This window comes from Octodon degus, unplaced genomic scaffold (assembly GCF_000260255.1).
Source record: "Octodon degus isolate 3935 unplaced genomic scaffold, OctDeg1.0 scaffold00058, whole genome shotgun sequence".
Lineage (NCBI taxonomy): Eukaryota > Metazoa > Chordata > Mammalia > Rodentia > Octodontidae > Octodon > Octodon degus.
Window position 1 is genome coordinate 4,340,722 of NW_004524634.1, and position 6,966 is coordinate 4,347,687.

The 6,966-nt window shown below is 46.5% G+C and overlaps 1 pseudogene across 1 annotated transcript; it reads left to right on the forward strand.

The window, feature by feature from the left end:
* Window positions 1–6,466: 6,466 nt before the first annotated feature.
* LOC101562465 lies at window positions 6,467–6,963 on the forward strand (annotated as a pseudogene). The gene has a single exon (XR_001117154.2). The product of XR_001117154.2 is annotated as a synaptosomal-associated protein 23 pseudogene (transcript).
* Window positions 6,964–6,966: the final 3 nt, after the last annotated feature.

Below are 6,966 nucleotides of genomic sequence, written 5' to 3' on the forward strand. Positions count from 1 at the left end.
TTAAGGACATTTCCAGACAAACAAAAACTGAATTTAGCACAAATAAACCTGTACTAAAAAATGCCAATGAATGTTCTTGGACCTGAGTTCAATCTCTGGCTCCACCAAATAAACAAACAAACAACAACAACAAAAAGAAGATAGAAAAATGATACAAGAAAAAAAGCCAAAGATTCAGAAAGGGCTGGCGAGATAGCTCAGTGAACTAAGCGCGTGCTTATGCTAAGCACAGGGACTGGGGCTGGACACAGGAGGATCACAATGAGTCCGAGCCGCATAGTTAGACCCTGTACCAAATACATTAAAAAAAAAAAAAAAAAAAAAAAGCTGAGGCCCTATGTGGTTCAGTATTGCTATAGAGTAAGAGGTATGTTATCTGGTCTCCAAATAGAAATCAAGAAGACATTTTAATTTACACTCTACTAAAAGGACACACTTTCTATGACCCCTTACTGTCTGTCTGTCTGTGTCTGTCTCCTCTCTCTCTCTCTCTCTCTCTCTCTCTCTCTCTCTCTCTCTCTCTCTCTGTGGTTATGTAGTTCAGGCTGGCCCTGAACTTACTAAGTAGTTGATGTTGAACTCAAAGTAATTACCTGTCTCTGCCTCCTGAGTGTGAGGATTTTTTTTTTTTTTTTTTGGTGGAACCTGGGATTAAACTCAGGCCCTTGCGCTTGCCAAGCAAGCACTTATTCTACAGAGCCACTCCCCAGCCCCTGAGTGTGGGGATTATAGGTGTGCACCACCATTCCTGGCTTCTCTCTCTTTTTCTTTTTTTCAATTTTTGGATAGACAGAAATTTTGTCTCTTGTCTCCATCACTTTTCTCTCATTGCTAGGACAAAATACCCGACACCCAAAATCAACAAAGGGAAGGTTTAAGGCAGAGTGGCACATGGCAGAGGGCAGCAGCTCATGGTGGAGGAAAACAGCAAAGATCAAAGGGAGAAGCAGGGCCCTGGCAGCTAGCAAGCCTCTCTGCCTTCCTTAGATTGCATTCAGGCTCTCTGCCCCAGGGTGGGTGTAGCGCTCACACCCATAATCCCAGCATTGGATCAAGAATTAATCAGGAACTCTAGAAGCCTGTCCCAATGACAGCCAGCCTGAGGCTTTGTGGGGACACCTAGACACAAACCATAACATCTCCTTTTAGAGCTCTTTTGTTTTGTTTTGTTTTTCCCAGACAGGGTCTCACTATGCAGTTCAGGCCCACATTGAACTCATTACATAGCCCAAGAAGATGGCTGACCTAAAACTCACGGTGAGCTTCCTGCCTTAGCCTCCTAAAGGCTAGGATTACATGCATTCTCTGTCTCTCTGTCTCTCTGTCTCTGTCTCTCTGTCTCTGTCTCTCTCTCTCTGTCTCTCTCTCTCTCTCTCTCTCTCTCTCTCTCTCTCTCGATTCTCTTCTGTGCTAGAGCTGTTCTGAAGACCCTCACATTTTCATAGCCTAAAGTTTTTATTTTGTGTGGCTCTGGACTCAACACTGGTAGGTAATTGCTCTAATGAACTACATCTCCATTTTTAAAATTTTCATTTTGAAACTAAATTGCCCAAACTACCCTCAAACTCATGATCCCCTGCCTCAGCTGTGTGTGGGGGGTGATTACTGGTGTATTGCCATTACACCCAGCTCTAATTTTATTTTTCTTCAAATTTAAGGTAATCCTCTTGCCTCAGCCACCCAAGTCCTAGAATTGTGATGTATGCCACCACACCCAGCTCCAAAATTCCCCTGAAACCTCAGTGTAGTGACCACTTCCAGCGAATTTTCTTTCTCTAATGTACTTCCCTCCACTGCTGCCCCTTTACCATACAGCTGAATTTAGATTCTTTTCCTGAGCATCCTGCCTTCCCTACAGCCTCTCAATTTTGTTGCCCTTTTCCTTTTTTTTTTTTTTGTGGTACCGGGGATTGAACTCAGGACCCTGTTAGGACCCTCCACTTGCCAGGCAAGGGCTTATTCTACTGAGCTATCTCCCCAGCCCCCCTTTTCCTATTTTCTTGACTACATATCTAAAAGGCCCTGTGACCGGGCTGGCAATGTTTCTTTTCTTCGAATGTTGGCAAGGTCCTGCAAAGTAGCTCAGTGGTGCAGTGTCTGCCTGGCAACATGAGGTCTTGAGTTTGAGCCCCAGTACCAAAAAAACAAAAACTTGATAAAAGGAATACTCCAGTACTTTTTTTTTTTCCAAAATTTTATTGATAAACAGCAATGAGACAGTTTCAAATCAAATCGGAATCCAGTACTTTTTTTTTCCTTGTGGAGTTAAATATAGGCCTTTTCACTGACCAACATTCCAAGACCTTTTTTTTTTTAAGTCAGAATCTTGCCAGGTCACTAAATTGTCCAGACTGGGCTCAAACTTGCAATCCTCCCGCCTCAGCCTCACAGAAAGCTGGATACGCGGGCCAACATCACCATGCCCAACCTTTACCCACTTTGTATTAGTACATGTTTGCCATGCACAGTGACTACATTAATCACAGGGAGTCGGTAGGTTTGCCTAATACACTTAAATTCTTTTCTCATCCTTCACATCCACCTCACCTTCCCCTGGTTATTCCACCCGCTCTGGGAAGCAACACCTCAGGCCGACTCCTGCCTTTGCTCACCTGTCTCACCGACCTGGCAAGCTCAGCCACGTTCTGGCTTCTGGAGTGACACACTCGACAACCCCCGATACACATGTGTACTCCTACCTTTCCCAGGGCATGTGATAGCTCAAGTAGCAACTGCCCACCGCCTAATACACAGGCTCAGAGCCTCACTTTGCTGTTCCTCTCCCTGAATCCTTTTTTAGGGGGCAGGGAGACAGGGTTTCACTACCCAGTGCAGGCAGGCCTCAAACTCACAGAGATCCTCCTGCCTCAAACTCCCGAGTGCTGGGATTAGAGCCATGCTGGCTCCTGAATCCTGCCTGAGTTTAGGATGTCATCCTCGTGGGTGACAAAGAAGTCAGTTTAACGTTGGCCTTACACCTGCTGCCCACATCCAGTTACTTCTCAGAACCTTCCCCTCACCTTGTATTATATGTTTGCTTGTTTGTGACAGGGTCTCACTATATAGTCAAAGCTGGCCTTGAACTCCAGACAATTTCCTGCCTCAGTCTCCTGGGATTATTCCATCAAGCTCCATCATATCCCCTCACATTTTTAACTTCTGACTGCTGAATCCACCCACCACTATTCTTGTAGGTTTGGGGAGTTTTTGGTTTTGTTTCTTTGTTTGTTTTGTCTTTTCGAGACAAGATCTCTGTAGCTCACTTTGTAGCCTAGGCTGATCTCGAACTCGCAACAATCCTGCCTCAGCCTCCCAAATGCTGGGATTACAGGCATGAGCCACCACATCAGGCTTTTTGTGTAGTTCTGTGTGTGTGTGTGTGTGTGTGTGTGTGTGTGTAGTTCTTAAACCCTAATCTTGGTCTCCTCCATTCAGCCTTTATTTGTACACACACACACACACACACACACACACACCCCACACACTTTCTCGCGGAGCAGCAATGAGCAGAGGGCGTTCCCTGTTGTCAATTTAGAGAACTACAATTTTCAGGAGATTTGTTCCCACACCTGTAAACCAGATCACGGTTTCCACTTGGGCTTCTCCAGGGAGCAAAGTCACTTTGCCTCCACCAGCAAGCTGGCTGCAGGGTACCGCCTGGTAGCTGGCAGCGAGGAAGCCAGCCGACCCTCCTGCCCCCTCCCAGCCCACGGCCACGCCCTCCTGTCCCCCAGCTGCCCTCTCCCTCTCTTAGCTCCCAACTCCCCCGGACCGCGCATCTCAGTCTCCACTGTTAGCTGTTCCCGTGGAGTTCCCTTCTGAAGCCTCCCTGAGGATGCAGCCACCTAAGCTCCAGGATGGGCGCGGTTCGCATTGGGACAGTCCTGTGCCAGCCCACGCAACTTGACCCCTCCACCAGGCTGCATTCATCCTGCTGGAGCCAAGCGCTCAGACCTCTGAATTGGGACCCATGGTCTGATTGAGAAACAGACAAAAAGGGGGAGATCAGCAGATTTCAGTGCCTGGATCTATTAAAGTCGATTAAAGTCATTAAGTAGGCATGTACTAAATGCTTCCTGCACTCAGTGGTGCCTGGGAAGGGGGAGGCCTTTCTACGAAGTTGCTGAACCCCAAATGGGAAGGACAGCAGAGGGCCCAGGCAGGAGTCCCGAGTGGGGCCTGCATGGGTCCAGCCAAGCATGCGGGGCCTGAGACACAGGTGAGAAGCCCATCACGGATCCACTGCTCCAGAGTCGCCCACACAGCAGTTGGCAAGAGCACCCACATGACGCGACAACTTCTGCTTCTGGGGGAAGCAGAAGCAGTGTTCCCAAGAACAGTAAAGCCAGAGGGAAGGTCCAAAGCCTTTTATGCGCCAGTCCCAGAAGTCTGGGCACCAGCGCAAGTCTACTAGATTCCATTTGTTACACTTGAGTGACAAGTCCAGCGCATGCTCAAAGGGAGCAGAATGCAGCTCCTAAAGGAGGAGTACCAAAGAAATTTTTATAAAAAAATGCATTTACTACAGATTCTACAGGGTCTCACTACACAGATCAGACTCGTAGTGATCCTCATTTTTTCAGCCTCCCAAGCGCTGGGATTACAGGCCCACACCACAATGCCCAGTCTCATTTGCAGTCTCAGCGCTTCCTAGGGTCAGGGCTTGTACAGCACAAGAAGGATCTAACCCTGGTCCCTGCAGGTGCTTTAGTCTGCTGAGCTATCTGGCTGGCCCTGAAATTTTTTCTTTCTTTTCTTTCTTTTTTTTTTTTTTTTTGGTGGTACCAGGGTTGGAACTCAGGACCTTGCACTCAACAGGCAAGCATTTATTCCACTGAGCTATCAGCTGGGCCCCTCCAAAGAATTTTTGGACATTTTAAACTGGCAAAACCAGCTGGTCATGGTAGCACACGCCTGTAATGTCTACTCTTGGGAGGCTGAGGCAGGAGGATTGTTGTGAGTTCAAGACCATCCTGGACTACAAAGTGAGCATTTTATTTATTTATTTATTTATTTATTTATTTATTTATTTGTGTGTGTGTGTGTGTGTGTGTGTGTGTGTGTGTGTGGCTGGCTCAGCCTGCCCTGAGCGTAGGACTGGTGTGGCATGTGGTGCAAGGGATTGAAACATGGTCCCTGATAGCTTGCCAAAGCTTGACTAAACAGGCACTTTAAACAGCTGATCTATCTTGCTGGCCCTACAAAGTGAGCTTAAGGCTAGTTTGAGCTGCATAGTGAGACCCTGTCTTAAAAAGAAAATAATGAATTGTCAAAATAAAATACCTCTTTAGAAGACCCTTGAGATACTACTTCAGCATTTGTTTCCTGTAAGGAAAAGAATTGGTTAACTTGGAAATGGGATGAAAGAAGGATTTTTCTCTGTAGATTTTTTTTTAAGGGTACTGAGACTTGAACCCATGGCCTTAATTTTTTTTTTTTATTTTTACTTTTTTTCATTTATGTATTTGGTACAGGGTCTCACTATGCAGCTCGGACTCATAGTGATCCTCCTGTTTTCAGCCTCCCCAGTACTGGGATTGTAGGAGTGTGCCACCACACCCGGACTCAGTTGCTGGGTCAGCACACCCCAGGGGTGGGGCTGGTATGGCATATGAGACCGAGTATTGAACACTGGTCCCTGCACTTGCCAAAGCAAGTGCTTAGTCCCTGAGCTATCTCGCTGGCCCTAGAGTTTTTTGATTTTTTTGAGACAGGGTCTCGATAAATTGTTAAATTGCCCAGGCTGGACTCAAACTTGCAATCCTCCTGTCTCTGCCCCTCCAGGTATTGAGATAGATTATAGGCATGCATTATCACACACAACTTATCTTTAGGATTTTTAACTGTGTGAATCTATGAAGTGCAGAATTTTTAAAAATTAAGTTGTTGCACCACATCTGGTTATTTCCTATCCCTGTCCACTTTGATTTGGGGCAAATTGATTCCAGCCCAGTGGCTGCTAAATGAGACTGTACTGACAAGAATGGTTGGGGAAGGGTCCACAGAGATAAGATTCATATTAAGGAAAGGGGAAAGCTGGGTGCCACGGTGCCTGCCTGTACTCCTGAGACAGGTGATTAAGGGCATGCCAAAAGCTGGCTGGGGAAGCAGGCCTGACCTGTTAACTAAAGGTCCCAGACAGTAGCAAAAGTTTCCAAAGCCCTGCACATGGACTTCTCAAGAGAACTTGAGCAGGTTTAAATAAGATGGTCTAGACATGACGTCAGCCTCAGGTATGGAATTCCGCCACTGCCGCTCAGGACCAGTATATAGAAGTTTTCACAGGTTTAGACATTCTCTCAGGTTTCCTCGCGATTTAGACAGCATAAAGGCACTCACTGATGCCCTGAAGACTTTGCAATAGCTCTTGCTACATATCCCAGGCACAGCATGTATTCTTACTTTTGCTTTCACCCTCTTTTAATTTTTCCCCATAATTTTATTGATAAACAAATAGCGGCCTGGTCGGGTCTCGAGTGTCCAAACTGCAGCGGCCGGACAGGAGTAGCAGGAACCTTTCAAATATCCACATTGCCACTGCTGTGCCTGGTAGAATTTTGATTCATCATGGATCACATGTCACCTGAAGATATTCAGCTAAGGGCTAACCAGCTTACTGATGAGTCTCTGGAAAGTACAAGGAAAATGCTTGACTTAGCCGTGCAGTCTCAAGATGCAGGAATCCAGACCATCACCATGCTGGGTGAACAAGGGGAACAACTAAACCGCATAGAAGAAGGCATGGATCAGATAAATAAAGATATGAGAGAGACAGAGAAGACTTTAACAGAACTCAACAAGTGCTGTGGCCTTTGTGTCTGTCCATGTAACAGGACGAAGAACTTTGAGTCTAGCAAGGCCTATAAGGCAACATGGGGAGAAGGCGAGGACAACTCACCTAGCAATGTGGTATCCAAGCAACCGGCCAGAGTTACAAATGGGCAGCCTCAGCAGCCAGCCACCGGA